At 49.8% G+C, this 18,271-nt stretch overlaps 1 non-coding gene across 1 annotated transcript; it reads left to right on the forward strand.

Annotated features, from left to right (window-relative positions):
- Positions 1–14,348: 14,348 nt before the first annotated feature.
- Positions 14,349–14,421, forward strand: Trnar-ccu. Its single transcript has one exon. It is a non-coding gene; the product is annotated as a tRNA-Arg (tRNA).
- The last annotated feature ends 3,850 nt before the right edge of the window (positions 14,422–18,271 follow it).

Raw genomic sequence — 18,271 nt, forward strand, 5'->3', positions numbered from 1 at the left:
TGTGCCATAATCAAAGACTCGCCTACAAAGAAATCTGCTGGTTTAGATGGCCTACCCATAGAATTTTATGCTTGTTTTTGGCACATCATAGGACCGGAATTCACCAAAATATGCAATGAATTATTGGGAGACGTGCAGATGCCATCTCAGTTTACCGAAGGAATGATTGTACTGATCCCCAAAAAACCACGTAGCGCTACGCTGAAGGATTTTCGACCACTAACTCTCCTCAATTCCGACTATAAAATCTTCACCCGACTCATAAACTGTAGACTGAAGACGGTACTGCCGAAAGTACTTGGCCCTTATCAAATGAGTGCTGTCCCAGGGAGATCAATGTCGAATGCATTATGTGAATATAGAGACATAATATATTTGTCGTGGCTATGCAAATGCAATGTTGGTCTCATGTTTTTAGACTTCGATAAGGCTTTTGACCGCATCAACCACCACTTTCTACTAACTGTAATGCAACGGATGGGATTCAGTGCTCATTTTATTCAGATCATACGCAAATGTATAGTCGGCACTTCCTCTCGAATCAAAATTAATGGTCAGCTAAGTTCACCAGTCCCGATCAAGCAATCAGTGAGACAAGGCTGCCCCCTTTCTATGGCACTATACGCAATCGCCGTAGAACCGTTACTGTTAAACCTGCATCACAGGTTACAAGGCCTACAGGTGTTGGGTACAAAAACCGTGTGTCACGCTTATGCTGATGACGTCAGTGTAGTAGTTAACACGCACTCAGAAATGGAAGTCGTTCAACAAATAATCCACGCTTACGGCACTTCTTCCGGAGCCAAACTCAATGAACAAAAATCGAAAATTTTACCTGTCGGACCCCATACGGAGACCATTCAAAGAACATGGCTACAAAGAACAGAGAAGACGAACCACTTAGGTATGATTCTAATGGCCAACCCCAGAGAGATGACAGTAGCCAACTGGGACCATAAACTACATATATTCAGGGCTACTCTCCGTGAACACAAAACTAGAACGCTCAATCGGATACAGAGAGCTCTACTGATTAACAGCTATGCGCTAAGCAAAATATACCACATCGCAGCAGTGTTACCAGTACCCAAGGATACAGCGCAAAAGCTTTTAGCTGCAGCGTATTGGTTCATATGGAGCGGAAACATCTTTAAAGTCGCCATGCCAACCATAGTGTTAACCCGCGCCGCTGGTGGGTTGGGCGTCAAAGACATCAAGAACCAATGCACTGCCCTATATATGGACCGAATCCGCAAAATACTGCAGTCACCCCATCCGACAATTACGAAAACTTTATTCAACAGGTTAGCCCCAACGAGCAAAAAGGCCCCAGTCGATGTTGGTCGCATCAGCGCTCAACTCGATCACGTCCGGACTTATTACCTGGAAATGAGCTATATTCAAGATCCTTCACAGCTGCTTAACGCCAGAAGGACCTATTACCACCTCACGAGACACCATAGGCAAAACCCAATTGAAGCGAAATATCCAGCGGTCAACTGGAGTAACGTCTGGAAAAACATAAACAATCCCATCCTCCACTCCAAAGTAGTGTCCACGTGGTATGACATTGTGAACGAGAAGGTCACCACAGGTGAAAAGTTGCACAATATCAAAATGAAGCAGAGTCCGTACTGCGGTCATTGCCATACTGTAGATACCTTGGCACACATTCTCATCTGCCGCGACCAATACTACATATGGAACTGGACTAGAAAAAAACTCGCAATAATTACTAGAACCACAGACTCTGCTATAACACTTAAAGATGTCCTTCAACCAGACTGGCATTTCTTTCCTGCAACAAAGCACAATAGCTATGCTTCGATTATCGGCCAGTTTGCATATTTTGCAGTTACGAATACACATGCGAGTATAGACGAGTATATACAGTATATAATGGAAGAACACTACAACCTTAAAACGAGTCGGAAATACAAAGCTTTGTTTCAAAATTTCTTACTTCACACTTTGCCATAATGAAGCGGTAAATTTTATTTTATTTTTGGTTGGTGCACAACACTACAGCGAGTCGATACTAATTGTGCTTCATTATAATTAAGTTGGCATTTATTTATTTACTTATTTATAGTACAGTAAGTGAAAGTGCCTCAGGAAAACTAATTTTGCCAGAAGCCGTAACATAAAACAAATCAGAAGTGCTTGATTGATTTCGTGTTCTTCTGTTTCACGGGTATTGGACAGATTGTCACGGCAAGAAGAATTATTCAGTTCCTTTATATATTTAAAACAAAATAATGAAAAAATAAATAAAAAAGTAGGTTAAGTTAGGGTGAAAGTGGCGGTGGCAACAGATTTTTTTTTTTTTTTTTTTTTTTTTTTTTAGGTTAGATAGGATTTTGGGGGTGATATGGATGATAGGGGCCAACGCCTGAAGTGGAAGAGATAAAAAAAAAAAAAAAAAAAAAAAAAAAAAAAAAAAAAAAAAAAAAAGAAGGATAATAAGGCATCGGTCTCCTAAACCGAGGATTGTGGGTTCGAGTCCCACCAGAGGTACACGTTTTACTCACTGGGGCAAAATCACTCTCACCACATACAGGTGTAATAGTTGACAAAGTTGGCGTTTCTGAGTGCTTACAGGTATCACAGGTATGACGACGATATGAAAATACGCACTTACTGACAACCTGAAACGGAACGACGGCCATTATCAATCGACCTGTTAGCTGCGGAAGAGTTTCAAAGCGTGATGGCGCTGTGAAAGGAAACGCTATTTTAAAATTACTTGTTGCTAAATAGTATGACCCATATGAATAGTCACTTAACTGCCTTGTGTGCAGGACTTGGAGTTCAGAAAGGGAATAGCCTAAGACGGCAGGTACAAGAATTGCCAGCAGAAGGTAGATGCCTGGACTTCGATACGTCTGAGTATGTACAGGCACACAGGAAAGGCTCATGCGACGTCCTGACTCTCTGCAGACGTAGAGTAGCGCATCAGGAAGGGTACACTTGGCAAGTGTTGATTTCAGCGAGCACACCGCCAGCTTAACGCCAGTCAGCCTCTGTGGCCTAATGGATAAAGCATCGGTCTCCTAAACCGGGGATTGTGGGTTCGAGTCCCACCAGACGTACACGTTTTACTCACTGGGGCAAAATCACTCTCATCACATACAGCTGTATAGTTGAGAAAGCTGGCGTTTCTGAGTGCTTACAGGTATCACAGGTATGACGACGATATGAAAATACGCACTTACTGACAACCAAAAACGAAACGACGGACATAATCAATCGACCTATTAGCAGCGGAAGTGTTTCAAAGCGTGATGGCGCTGTGAAAGGAAACGCTATTTTGAAATTGCTTGTTGGTAAACAGTATGACCCATATGAATAGTCACTTACCTGTCTTGTGTGCAGGACTTACAGTTCAGAAAGGGAATAGCCTAAGACGGCAGGTATAAGAATTGCCAGCAGAAAGTAGGTGCCTGGACTTCGATACGTCTGAGTATGTACAGGCACACAGGAAAGGCTCATGCGACGTCCTGACTCTCTGCAGACGTAGAGTAGCCCATCAGGAAGGGTACACTTGGCAAGTGTTGCTTTGAGCGAGCACACCGCCAGCTTAGCGCCAGTCAGCCTCTGTGGCCTAATGGACATTCGAGTCGCAGCCGCGGTGCGGGACGGACGTGTGGCGGCTGGCTTGGCGTCTTGAAGTAAACAACGGCTGTTTGCTGTCACGAGGTTAGTCACTTCGTTACCTTTGCGAGTTAGGTTATGTTTCCTGATTTCAAGATAGAATGAACGCGATTACTGTCATGAGGAAAGACACGATTAAATTTACTTTCGACCGAAATTTCTTGAGGCCTAAGGCATATGAAGTAAAACAGTGGTTACTCGATGCTGTTAAGATAACTGGCAATGACATAATAGGTGTGCATTCATCGTTCGTTTCAAATGCGGCTTTTGTGAAGCTGACCAACTCGGATTTGTGTGTCTCTATTATGGATAAGTGTGGCGGAGTACTGAAGTTTAAACATTCCGACGGTACGGTGAGTGATGTTTCCGTCTCACACGCCGGATTAGGCATACGTACAATTAGGGTCTTTGAGTTGCCATTTGAGGTTCCTGCAGAGGAAGTTAATACAATCCTTCGACCGTATGGCCGTGTTATTTCGAATATTGCTGAAAAATGGTCGGAGCCACATATGTTTCCTGTCCTGAATGGAGTCCGCCAAGTTAAGATAGATCTTCAAAGGCACATACCGTCATATGTAAATGTATGTGGACACCGCGCTATAGTTATCTACGACGGTCAACCCAAGACATGTGCATTGTGCAACTCACCGGAGCACATACGCAGTGAATGTAGCAAACGGCGTGTCGCACAGCTACCGACCGGGGAGGTTGCGGTTCCTGGCGCTGCTGTCAGCCTTCAGTTAACGTGCGCGGCTGCCACGTACGGTCACAAATCTGCAGAAACGTCAACAGTTGAGCACGTGGAACAAGTCGAAGCACTGGCGGCCGCCACAACCGCCCCAGAGTTGGCCGGCTCTGTGGATGACCGGGCAGCTGCTGTTAGGCCCTCTTACGCCGTCACAACTGCGATATGTGATACGGAAGGCAGACAAACAGAACTGCGGGAGAGGATACAGTCATGCAACGACGTAGGTACTGAACAGCCGTCTTCGGACTCGCAGCGGCACGAAGTGCCCCAAGAATATACCAAGTCACCGACGGAAGTCGACAAACAACTCGACCTCCCGCTAGACGCACAGGGCGAACGAGCTGAAAGGATGTCGCGTGATGGCGACGCTGGTGTCCGTAACCCAGTCGTACACCACCCGGAAATGCAAGGAGGCCAAACTCCGGAACCCCAACCGACAGATGCGGAAGTGAAGGAACCCCCAACTGAGGCTCTTAGAGAACTTAACGCGAGGATCTCTGAGACAACGACAGAACCGCTCTCACCACTGTCTTCTTCCACCGAACCACCAGAACATTTGCCTGACTTGTCTCCTACGGGATCCCTGCGGAGGAGGAAGAAGTCAAAAAAGCGTCGTTTGGCACACCAAGCGGCAGAGTCTTTGGCCCCAGCTCTCAGGGAAAAGCTGAAACATCTACAGAACAAGGATCAGAAGGCAGAAGATCTGGAGCCAGCAGGGACTACTGGGCACCCAAACAGAAAGGAAAGGCAAGAAGACCCGGGGGGTGAACATCACCCATCGCAAACTGGGATCACGACCAAAGTTCCAGGAGGTGGTTCATTGCCAGGTCAACACGCACCAGCAGCACCAGTCAATTGGGCGGACGATGACGCAGAACAGGGTGTCGATAACATGGACGGTGACCCAAGTCAAGAAGAAGACCTTTTTTATTAATAGTGTTGCCTTGAGACTCCACAAGGGACTGATGACGACAGACAGATTTCATATGAAAGTATTATGCAGTCAATAAACTTACCTGAACTAACTGACACATGCTCCAAACTTATAATGTGACCACATTAAATATTAACAAAATTCACAATGCCACTAAAATAGCCGCACTCCAAGATTTTCTCTATCAGTCGGACACCGATATTGCCCTTTTACAGGAAGTGCTCATTCGAGACCTTCTTATCCCAGGATTCAATGCTATTATAAATGTTTCTCTTGAACATAGTTGTGGGACGGCTATTCTTGCCAGAGAGGGCATCGAAATGACAGACGTTTGTAAATTAGACTCTGGGAGGGGCATTCGGTGTAACATCCATAATACAGCTATTATAAATGTTTATGCACCATCAGGCAACAATGCACGAGACGAAAGGGCCACGTTTTACAAACGTGATATCTTAATTTTACTTCAGGACAATCCTGCTGATGTTTTGCTTGGAGGTGACTGGAATTGCGTACTCAATGACAAGGACCAACGGCCAAATTTTAATAAGTCCGAGGAGTTACAGTATCTGGTGTCGCACATGAAATGGTCAGATGCTTGGGAACTGAAATTTCCTACATTGGTCAAATTTACTTACTTTAGTAGCAGGTCGCAAAGTAGGATTGACCGATTCTATGTCTCATCTACTTTAGAACATGATGTTGCTGGCGTTGAAGTAATACCTACCTTTATTTCCGACCACCTAGGCGTTAAGTGCAGCATACGGTTAAGAAAACAGTCGGCTTACTGGGGCAGGCCCTTATGGAAACTGAATATAAGCATGTTATTGGAGGACGCCTTAGCTGCAGAAATACAAGAGACTTGGCGGGCCGCCTTACGAGTGCGTCACAACCATCGGTCCAACGTCGAATGGTGGACCGCTGTGGCGAAGAAAAAATTAAGGGCGACTCTGATAGCGTTTAGCAAGGAGAGGATGAGGTGGATAAGACACACAACAGAGTTCCACTACGCCTGCTTACGCGATCTTTACGAGGAGCCAGTGTCCCAGGACATCTTAATACAGATCAACAAAACAAAAGCAGCGCTACTCAATATTAAGAGATCACAGCTAGAAGGATTAAAAATCAGATCGCACTCACATAGTATCGTGGACGACGAAAACGCCTCAATATATCACCTCATACAACACGCCAAACAAAGGCGACGAAATTTTATAGGGTCCCTCATAGCCGAAGATCAGAGAGTCCTCACGAACCAGAAGGACATGATCGACGAGGCGTATCGATTTCACAATACCCTATATAGTGTCAATCAGATAGACGACAACGCTGTACGAGACCTTTTATCATCAACAGGCCTAGAGAACACTATAACGGAAGAGGACAACCGCAACTTCTATGCTGACCTCACCACGGATGACGTTTTTGACGTAATTAGGTGCTCACCTTCTAAGAAGTCACCAGGTCCAGATGGGCTGCCACTGGAGTTTTACCGAACGTATTGGCACATTATAGGCAATGCATTCACGGACATGATCAACGAAATTCTTCATGGGGTGGATGTCCCAGTGGCCTTCAAACAGAGCATAACAGTGTTACTTCCAAAGGGCAGGACCACAGGTTTAAAGGATATCACAAAGACACGGCCCATAAGCCTCTTGAATTCTGACTACAAAATCGTAGCTAGGGTTCTTAAAGAAAGACTGCAACCGATTTTAGGAAAGATCATCGGTAGTCATCAGACTTGTCTTCCAGGGCGCAGTATCTTTACAACTGTAAGTGCGTACAGGGACATAGTTTCCATTTTTGCAAATACAACAGCAAATGGTGGTCTGGCTTTTACAGACTTTAGCAAGACATTTGACAGGGTCAATCATGACTATCTTCTGAAAACTATGACCTACATGGGGTTTAATGAAGATAATGTGAACGTTTTAGCCAACATCTTAAATGGTTTAACAACGAAAGTAACTATTAATGGTCATCGCACTAAAGATATTCCCATAGCCAGTGGAGTCCCTCAGGGGAGTCCATTGTCAATGATGTTATACGTAGTTGCCTTGGAACCACTTTTAAGGAGGTTAGACGACGTATTAGAGGGCATGCTAGTGTCAGGCATGAAACAGGTGACGAACGCATTCGCAGATGACGTAGGAGTGATAATTCGCAGCGCCGCGGACATCGCAACGTTAACAGATGACTTGCAGTCGTACTGCACCGCATCGGGCGCGAGAATCAATGAGACGAAGAGCGTTTTTCTAAATCTGCACGGACTATCTGACGTCACCATCACTTGGGCGAGGAGTGTGGACCGGCATACTGCCCTGGGAGTTACCCTCTACAGCTGCCCTCTTCGGATGACAGCATCTAACTGGAGAACTGTACTCGACAAGATCCGTGGCGCGCTCATTTTAAATCATGTGAGGGACGTCAATATCAAGCAAAAAATTAAGTTGATAAACTTAGCAGTTTTATCCCGAGCAACTTACATCGGACAGATTTTGCCAATACCCAAAGGAATAGCTAAAGCGATAATGTCCACCATATGTAGACACATTTGGCACGGGAATATCTTTCGAGTTGCTGTGGACACGTTGACATTACCACCCGAAGAGGGAGGCCTCGGTCTCACAGATGTCCACAAAAGATCTACTGCCTTATTCCTTAAGCGGTCTTTGCAAGTTATCGAAAGTCAACCAGACGGTCTGACAGCTAAATTATTCAACTTTTTCAAACCACAAAGTTTCCAACCGCCGATAGATATAAGTCTGATTAATTATAAATTAAAACATATTAGGTTCTTCTACTTTGAATTAAGCTACATGAGCTGTATAGTACGGGATAAACGCAAGAGAAACTATCGCTATATATTCAATAGTTTACGAACGGCGGCAAATTGCAATACGACACAGGCCAAGAACCCAAACCGCGACTGGAAAACTGTATGGAACAACATTAACAACAAGTTCCTACCAACGGAAGTTCAGGTGGCATGGTACAGAGTGGTGAATAACGTCATTAGTACTAACGAGAAACTCCATTCCATAGGTCTCAGTGACACAAACACCTGTCAGAAATGCAACGAGACTGACACTTTGGATCACCGTTTTGTCTGCAAAGGGTGTAAAGATATTTGGGAAGAGGTAAAGCAGCAGGTCGCCTTTCTGACCCGCAGCGATGGGAGAGAGCTAAATTTGAATCTAATTTTCTTCCCAGAAAAGGTCTTTTTTCCTACACCAAAACATAATGCAATATTATGGCTTCTTGGGAACTACGTAAGTTACATTGTCAATTCGAAAGGTGACGATAATATTATGGAATACCGGACATATCTCCATGAGCAATACTTCAAAATCCTCCACAAACAAGATCACAAAAAGAATTTTGGAAATATGTTAAGAATCCTGTTCCACAAACAGGGAGTAGGTTAAGATGCCCCAGTAACAATCATCCCCAGGAAGAAGCGAGCTAAAGTAGGGGACTGCCGGTGAGGGTGAAGTACGGTGGGGACTTCGTGTGCCCCGTGGCCGCTACGGTAGCCGTGAAGGCCTCATCAGAACCCCGAAACAGCTATGCTTACGGCGGTATCACAAATAGCAGCTGCATTTAGAATCCCAGTTTATGCTTTTCCCGAAGTGGATCTTCAAATTAATTTCCTTCTTTCATTTCAAAAACAAAAAAACAAAAAAAAAAAAAAAATATATATATATATATATATATATATATATATAAACTAAATACAATAAAACACAAAATAAAAATAATAATAATAATAATAAAAGGGTAGAAGAATGCTCGCTTTCGACGTGGGCGGCCCGTTTTCTCTTTCATGGACACAGCATTAAAAAAAAATTAAAAAAAAAAAAGTGGCAGAGATTAAAAAAAAATGGATAAGGCAAAATAAAAAAAAAAGTCGTAGAGCATTCGACTGAAAAAAAAAGTCGTACAGCATTCGAAAAAAAAAAGAAAAAAAAAAAAGTCGTAGAACCAAAAAAAAAAAAAAAAAATGGATAAGGCATCGGTCTCCTAAACCGGGGATTGTGGGTTCGAGTCCCACCAGAGGTACACGTTTTACTCACTGGGGCAAAATCACTCTCACCACATACAGCTGTAATAGTTGAGAAAGCTGGCGTTTCTGAGTGCTTACAGGTATCACAGGTATGACGACGATATGAAAATACGCACTTACTGACAACCAAAAACGAAACGACGGCCATTATCAATCGACCTATTAGCAGCGGAAGTGTTTCAAAGAGTGATGGCGCTGTGAAAGGAAACGCTATTTTGAAATTGCTTGTTGGTAAACAGTATGACCCATATGAATAGTCACTTACCTGTCTTGTGTGCAGGACTTACAGTTCAGAAAGGGAATAGCCTAAGACGGCAGGTATAAGAATTGCCAGCAGAAAGTAGGTGCCTGGACTTCGAGGTGGTGGTGGTTGTTGGATGTTTAAGGGGGACTAAACAGCGAAGGTCATCAGTCCCCCATTCCAAAATCAGGCGAGCCGAAAAGCTACGAAGCAGATAAAAACCAAAGGGGGAGGAGACGTCCCCCCAGGCGCTAAAAGCACACAAATGCAGCAACAAACACTACAATCAAGAACAGGACAGAGGAACACCAGACAGAAAGAAACAGAAGAAAGGAAGATGGCCGGAGACTGGTTGACTGACCACGAGATCAAAAATGGGAAAGAGTCAACCATCTCACGGCACACCAGAACAGCAACAGACACAAGGACAATAGACACAGAAAGGGAAAGGCGCAGGACCTCCCTAAATCGAACCATAAAACGGACTACTACGGATAAAATTTAAAACGGTATCAGCCATGGAGGCATCGTCGGATAAAACCAAAGCCAAAGTGCCCGGGAGATTAAAAGATTGCCGGAGTGTGCGCAGTCGAGGACACTCCAGCAAAATGTGGCCGACCGTCAGCCGGGACCCACACTGACACAAGGGGGGATCCTCCTGACGCAAGAGATGGCCGTGCGTCAGGTACGTATGGCCGATGCGCAGCCGACACAGGACTACCGAGTCCCTGCGAGAAGCCCGCAGGGAGGAACGCCACACGGCAGTCGTCTCCTTGACAGCCCGCAGTTTATTCGGGGCTGTCATGCCACGCCACTCAGCAGCCCACATCCCAATCAGCTTACGGCGCAACACCATCTGCTGGTCGCGAGCCGTAAGGCCGATCTCCAAAGCCGGGGCGTCGATCGCCCCTTTGGCCAGCCTGTCTACACGTTCGTTCCCTGGGATGCCAACATGACCGGGCGTCCAAACCAGGACCACCGAACGACCAGAACGGGCAATGGCGGAAACAGTCTCCTGAATGGAGGACACCAGAGGAGAGGAGGGATAGCAGCGGTCGATGGCCTGAAGGCTGCTCAGGGAGTCACTGCAGATCACGACGGACCTACCTGAGCAGAAACGCATATGGTCAAGAGCGCGCAATATGGCCACCAGCTCTGCAGTAAAGATACTGCAGCCAGCCGGCAAGGAGCGCTGCTCAACATGAGCAGCATGAGCAAAAGAGTAGGCAGTGCGACCATCAACCAGGGAACCATCAGTGTATACAGTCTCACAGTCCGAAAATGAGGCGAGGAGAGCAAGAAAACGGCGACGGAGGGCCACAGGCGGAACCGAGTCTTTGGGTCCCTGTGCCAAGTCCAGACGGACGGACGGCCGGGACAAACACCAGGGAGGCGTAGGTGTACGGACCCGGAAGGGAGGCAGAAGAGGGAATGACCCCAGTTCTGACAGCAGGGACTGGACACGGACAGCTATGGAAAGCCCAGACCTAGGGCGCCGTTCGGGCAGATGGAGGACCATAGCAGGGAAAAGCAGGCGACAATTGGGATGATCTGGCGAGCAATGAACGTGGACAGCATAGTCGACAAGCAGACGATGGCGGCGAATCCGCAGTGGGGGAACCCCGGCCTCCACCAGTAGACTATCCACGGGGCTGGTGCGAAAAGCGCCAGTGGCAAGTCTAACCCCACAGTGGTGTATGGGGTCTAACAACTTTAACACTGAGGGGGACGCAGACCCATAGGCCAGGCTCCCATAATCAAGCCGGGACTGCACAAGGGCTCTGTACAACCGCAGCAGCGTGCAGCGATCTGCACCCCAAGACGTGTGGCTAAGGCAGCGGAGGGCGTTGAGGTGCCGCCAGCATTTTTGCTTCAGCTGAGTAACATGAGGAACCCATGTGAGCCGGGCATCAAACACGAGTCCCAAGAAGCGGCAAGTGTCCACCACTTCAAGCAGGTGGCCGTCGAGGTAAAGTGCAGGATGAGGGTGGACCGTCCGACGCCTGCAGAAGTGCATTACTCGAGTCTTGGCAGCAGAGAACTGAAAGCCATGAGTCAGCGCCCATGATGCTGCCTTGCGAACGGCGACTTGCAGCCTGCGTTCGGCGACTCCCGTAGTCGTGGAGCTAAATGAGATGCAGAAGTCGTCGGCATACAAAGAAGGAGACACCGACGACCCCACTGCTGCTGCCAGACCATTAATGGCCACTAAAAATAAGGAGACGCTCAACACCGAGCCCTGCGGGACCCCATTTTCCTGTATATAAGAGGAACTAGAGGTGGCACCGACTTGCACCCGGAAAGAGCGGCGCAATAAAAAGTTTTGAAGAAAAGCCGGGAGCCGACCACGAAGACCCCACCCATGCAACGTGGCGAGGATGTGATGCCTCCATGTGGTGTCATACGCCTTCCGCAGATCGAAAAAGACAGCAACAAGGTGCTGACGTCGGGCAAAAGCCGTACGGACAGCAGATTCCAGCCGCACCAAATTGTCCACTGCAGACCGGCCCCGACGGAAGCCACCCTGAGAAGGAGCGAGGAGACCGCGCGACTCAAGGACCCAACACAAACGCCGCCCCACCATACGTTCGAGCAATTTGCACAAAACGTTGGTGAGGGTAATGGGACGATAGCTGTCCACCGCCAGTGGGTCCGCACCGGGTTTCAAGATGGGGACAATAACGCCCTCCCGCCATTGCGACGGGAACACGCCTTCGCTCCAAATGCGATTAAATATCGCGAGAATGTGTCTCTGGCAGTCCCTGGAGAGATGCTTCAGCATCTGCGCGTGGATGCAGTCTGGGCCTGGTGCTGTATCAGGGCAATCGGCGAGGGCGGCGAGGAATTCCCTCTCGCTGAAAGGTGCATTGTATGTTTCAGAACGACGTGTGTGGAATGAGAACTGCGTCCGCTCGGCTCGCTCCTTTAGAGAGCGAAAGGCGGGGGGATAGGATGCAGTCGCAGAGCTCTGAGCGAAGTGCGCGGCTAGCCGTTCAGCAATGGCGGCAGCGTCCGTGCAGACAGCGCCGTCCAAGGAGAGCCCAGGGACACCCATAGGGGTCTGGGAGCCATAAATCCGCCGGATCCGGGACCACACGTGCGAGGACGAGACACGGGAGCCCAGGGAGGAGACGTACCTCTCCCAGCACTCCTGCTTACGCCGTGCAATAAGTCGACGGGCGAAGGCACGGAGCCTCTTAAAGGCGATGAGGGTCTCCAGAGACGGGTGCCGCCTATGACGCTGGAGAGCCCGCCTACGGTCGCGAATAGCCTCAGCAATCTCCGGCGACCACCAGGGGACAGCCTTCCGCCGAGGGAGGCCAGAGGAACGGGGGATAGCAGCCTCGGCCGCCGAAATGATGGACGTGGTGAAAACACGGACCACCTCGTCAATGTCACCCTGTGGGGGAGACGCAATGGTTACAGCGGAAGTAAAAGCTGGCCAGTCAGCCCTGTGGAGAGCCCAGCGGGGCAAGCGCCCAGAAGAATGACACTGTGGCAGTGACAAATAGATGGGAAAATGGTCACTGCCACACAGGTCAGGATGCACCCTCCAGTGGAGGGATGGGACAAGTCCAGGGCTGCAAATAGAGAGATCGATGGCCGAGAAGGAGCCATGGGCCACACTGAAATGCGTGGGAGCACCGGTGTTCAAGAGGCTAAGGTCGAGCTGAGCCAACACATGCTCCACGGCCCGACCGCGATCATCGGAGACAGTCCCACCCCATAGAGGATTGTGGGCGTTGAAATCGCCCAGAAGCAGCAATGGTGGCGGGAGTGGAGCCAGCAGCGCAGCCAAGACATGGTGGGGGAGCTCCCCATCCGGAGGAATGTAAACAGAGCAAACAGTAATAGCCGGCGAGAGCTCAACCCTGGCAGCAACTGCCTCTAAAGGCGTCTGAAGGGGTACTGGCGAGCTACAGACAGAGTGGTGAACAAAGAGGCAAACCCCACCTGACGCTCGTTGACAGGCAGCACGGTTCTTATAGTATCCCCGATAACCGCGAAGGGCGGGGGTCCGCAGTGCAGGAAACCAAGTTTCCTGCAGAGCAATGCAGAGAACAGGGGAATCACTCAGAAGCATCCGGAGCTCTGGCAGGTGGCGGAAATAACCGCCGCAGTTCCATTGGAGAATGGAAGCAGGAAGGGACTGGGAGGGCGTGAATGCGACTAAGAGGCAGACAGCGCTTCAGAGCCAACCGCCGCCACTGGGGGAGAGTCAGCGGAGTCCATAGGAGAGGCCCCCAAGGGTTCCGTGAGGGCGAGATCCGCGGCAGAGGCGAGGATCTCCACCTCATCCCCGGAGCCAGGACTATGTACAGCAGGCGGTGCTGAAACCGCCGGAACGTCCTTCTTCTTGGACACATTCCGTTCCTTCTTCTCGCGTCTGCCCTTAGGGTGAGAGGGCTGGGAGAGCTTCTCTGAAGGAGCGTCGGAGGCTGACGACGACGCAGAAGCCCTACGACCAGCAGGTGGCGGAACCTTCAGCCACTGGCTGACATCTGGCTGGGAAGGAGAAGAAACGGAGGAAGGGAGAGCCCCGAGGGACCCCCTGGACTTCGATACGTCTGAGTATGTACAGGCACACAGGAAAGGCTCATGCGACGTCCTGACTCTCTGCAGACGTAGAGTAGCGCATCAGGAAGGGTACACTTGGCAAGTGTTGATTTGAGCGAGCACACCGCCAGCTTAGCGCCAGTCAGCCTCTGTGGCCTAATGGATAAGGCATCGGTCTCCTAAACCGGGGATTGTGGGTTCGAGTCCCACCAGAGGTACACGTTTTACTCACTGGGGCAAAATCACTCTCACCACATACAGCTGTAATAGTTGAGAAAGCTGGCGTTTCTGAGTGCTTACAGGTATCACAGGTATGACGACGATATGAAAATACGCACTTACTGACAACCAAAAGCGAAACGACGGCCATTATCAATCGACCTATTAGCAGCGGAAGTGTTTCAAAGCGTGATGGCGCTGTGAAAGGAAACGCTATTTTGAAATTGCTTGTTGGTAAACAGTATGACCCATATGAATAGTCACTTACCTGTCTTGTGTGCAGGACTTACATTTCAGAAAGGGAATAGCCTAAGACGGCAGGTATAAGAATTGCCAGCAGAAAGTAGGTGCCTGGACTTCGATACGTCTGAGTATGTACAGGCACACAGGAAAGGCTCATGCGACGTCCTGACTCTCTGCAGACGCAGAGTAGCGCATCAGGAAGGGTACACTTGGCAAGTGTTGATTTGAGCGAGCACACCGCCAGCTTAGCGCCAGTCAGCCTCTGTGGCCTAATGGATGAACAGTCTGCCGCCGGCAGTGCTGCGAGGCGGTCACGCGCCAGAGCGCTGCGGGCGAGGCGCGCACGGTGTGTTTGTGTTTACTTCGGCCGCTGTAAGTGCCGTTTTCCTTCTAGACCACCATGGCGCACAACTATCGGAAGAAGACATTACGTTTCAACTTTTGTTCCGACTTCGCCCGACCCAAGGCCCTGGAGGTAGAACGATTTATACGCGATGTAAGTTAAAATACCACCAACGGATCTAATTGGCATCCACTTGTCCATAGTTAGCAGTACCGTCTACGTCAAAATGATCAACGATGCGGAGTGCGACAAGGTGCTTCAAGAGGCAAAACGTGGATTGCGCTTCTGTCATTCCGACGGCAACGTCGGACCCGTTACCGTCGATCACGCAGGTCTCGGCACACGGACGATAAGGATCTTCGAACTGCCGTTCGAACTACCTGCAGACGTCGTCATCGAGGCACTCCGTCCCTATGGCAACGTTCTGGAACATGTTGCCGAACGATGGGTCCAATTTCAGACCTATCCAGTTTTAAACGGTGTTAGACAGGTCCGCATCGAGTTGCAGAAACACGTGCCTTCCTATCTACGTATCGGAGGCTGCCGTGCCATTATAATGTACGACGGCCAACCTCGGACCTGTTCCGGTTGCGGGAAAGAAGGTCACCTACGGTCTGAATGCATTCAACGACGTGTCGCGCAGCTCCCGTTGTCGGAAGCGTCCGTCACACCCACGATGACCGCCCTACCGGTCACTTACGCAGCGGCTCTTGCCACGTCTACAGTTTCGTCCAGTCCGTCGCCCGGTCCTTCTGGTCGGCACGTCCCACCGTCCCAGTCACCAACGGACGGTACAGACGTCCCACCTGACAATCTTGCCGCCGAACAGGCTCCCGCACCGGACGCTGAGGAGACCAGTACATCTTCACAACACCTGTTTGACAATCTCATTGTACCCACCGACGCCTTCGAACCAGGTCGACGCTCCTCCTTGCCGTCGTCCGACACTGAGGAACACGTGCGCAAACAACGCTCGCCACGTAGGCGCAAACGCCGTCGCCGTTCCCCCACGGGCTCTCAGAGCGTTGCCACCCGCGACGACGAAGACGACACCCAAGCAGCCGACATTTCTACGCAGAGGTCGGCGGACAACTTTCACGACGAACAAGACGTTTCGCAGGACGGGACCACTATGGAGGTCGCCACGCACAATGTAACGATCGGTGCGCCGGTTGAGACGCCTGTCTCCCCGCCGACAACTCCAGATCTCTCTCACCACGACGCAATTCCCATGGACATTGGACAGACCCACGGCACAGGAGCATGGGCCGACGACATTGAGGAAGGTACGCCCCCTCCTCCGGATGAGTTACCTCCGCCGGACGAGGCTGCCTGTTAACATCAAAAGCGAGGCATTGCAGCTGATGGGACGGGACTTCCTGTCGGTGCCCTCCTCTTACTTCCCTTGGTGATGGCAGATGCGCGTCCACCACCACTGAAACAAACATACCGGTTTGCCACACTGAACATCAACATGATCGGCACTGCACCCAAGCTGCAACTCCTATGTGACATGCTTCGGGCCTCTGACGTCGACGTCGCCCTTCTTCAGGAAGTACGCGTTGCCACACTACCACCAGTCTACGGCTACGACTCATGCACGTCCACATGTGATGAATCAGGGCGTGGAGTGGCTTTCTACATACGCGAAGGAATCCCACTCACGGACACGACAATCCTTCCCTGTGGAAGAGGCATGGCTGTTACCATCTTCGACACGCGCGTCATCAATATCTACGCTCCGTCTGGCTCCACGAACCGTCGGCAGCGGTCCACTTTCTTCGGACATGACGTGGCGCCCCTGTTTTCTGGACGCTATGATCGCCTTATCATGGGAGGCGATTTCAACTGTGTCCTCCATCCGCAGGACCAAGTACCTGGTTATTCGCCATGCCCGGCGCTGCTCACCTTAATCGAAGATTTTCATCTAGTGAACGTTTGGGAGAAAATTCATGGCAATACCCCCGGTTTTACCCATTATACAGCACATTCTGCGAGCAGACTGGACCGGTTTTATGTCTCTGCTCACCTCGGCAATGAAGTCGCCCAAGCTGAACGATGGCCCCTTGCATTTTCGGACCATTGCGCCGTCATTTGCTCCCTGGCTCTGCCACCTCAGTCAGTGTGGCGCAGCAGAGGTTACTGGAAGCTTAATACCTCCCTTCTTAATGATCCACACTGCCGACAATGTATTGCGGCTACATGGGCGTCTTGCGAAAGACGCCTTCCGCAGTACACATCCACGTTCCATTGGTGGCTCAAATGTGCCAAACCTGCGATCAGAAAGGCCTTCATACAATGTGGCAAGGAAGCAGCAGCATGGCATCGAGACACCACAAATTTTCACTACGCCGTCCTCCGTGAGCTCGATGCGCTCCCTCCATCACCTAACACCCACAGGGAACGACAACGTACTAAAGCTCGTCTCCTCTCTCTTCAACGTGCACGACTGCATGGTGTCGTGGTGCGTTCCCGACGACAAGACCTCCCCGCATCCGACCATAGTCGTCGACGTCGGCTTTTCGTCCCCAACATCACGACCTCCGATGGTGTTCATCACACAACACAGGCGGCGGTCGTGTCCGCCTTTGCTGAACATTATCGCCAATTTTATGATGATGAAGCGATGGCGACGCCCATTCCTGATGATCTCCGTCCTTCCCCTGAACGGACCCTCACCGTAGCGGAGTCAACGTCCATGATGTCTGCAATCACCGCAGAAGAGATGGTAGAAGCGATCAACAAAGGGGCCAAGAACAAATCACCCGGACCAGATGGTCTCCCAGTGGAGTTTTACCGGGCGTTCACCACGTTAATGCTTCCTCGCTGGACGGAAATGATTCAGGAACTCTTTACTCCGTCCTTCCCAATTCCACCTGAATTCGTCACTGGCATTCTTCTACCTGTGCCTAAACCGAAGGGAGGGTCTCATGTCTCTGCATATCGCCCCCTTACACTACTGAATGCAGACTATAAAATCTATGCACGCCTCTTAGCAGCGCGCATACGCACCGTCTTACCTACGGTCCTTTCTCCTGAGCAGACTGCACGTGGTTGTGGGGCCACCTTACAAACAGCCCTGGGAGAATGCCGTGACCTCATTGCACTGGCGTCGGTTTGTCGCCTTCGTGCAGCACTGGTATCCGTCGATTTCACGAGTGCCTTTGATCGCGTTCGACACCCTTTCCTCCTCATGGTGGCGACACGTATGGGGTTCCCATTGCTTTTTGTCGATGCCATTCGCCGATTACTCCTTCCCTCGG

This window comes from Schistocerca americana, chromosome 1 (genome assembly GCF_021461395.2).
Source record: "Schistocerca americana isolate TAMUIC-IGC-003095 chromosome 1, iqSchAmer2.1, whole genome shotgun sequence".
Lineage (NCBI taxonomy): Eukaryota > Metazoa > Arthropoda > Insecta > Orthoptera > Acrididae > Schistocerca > Schistocerca americana.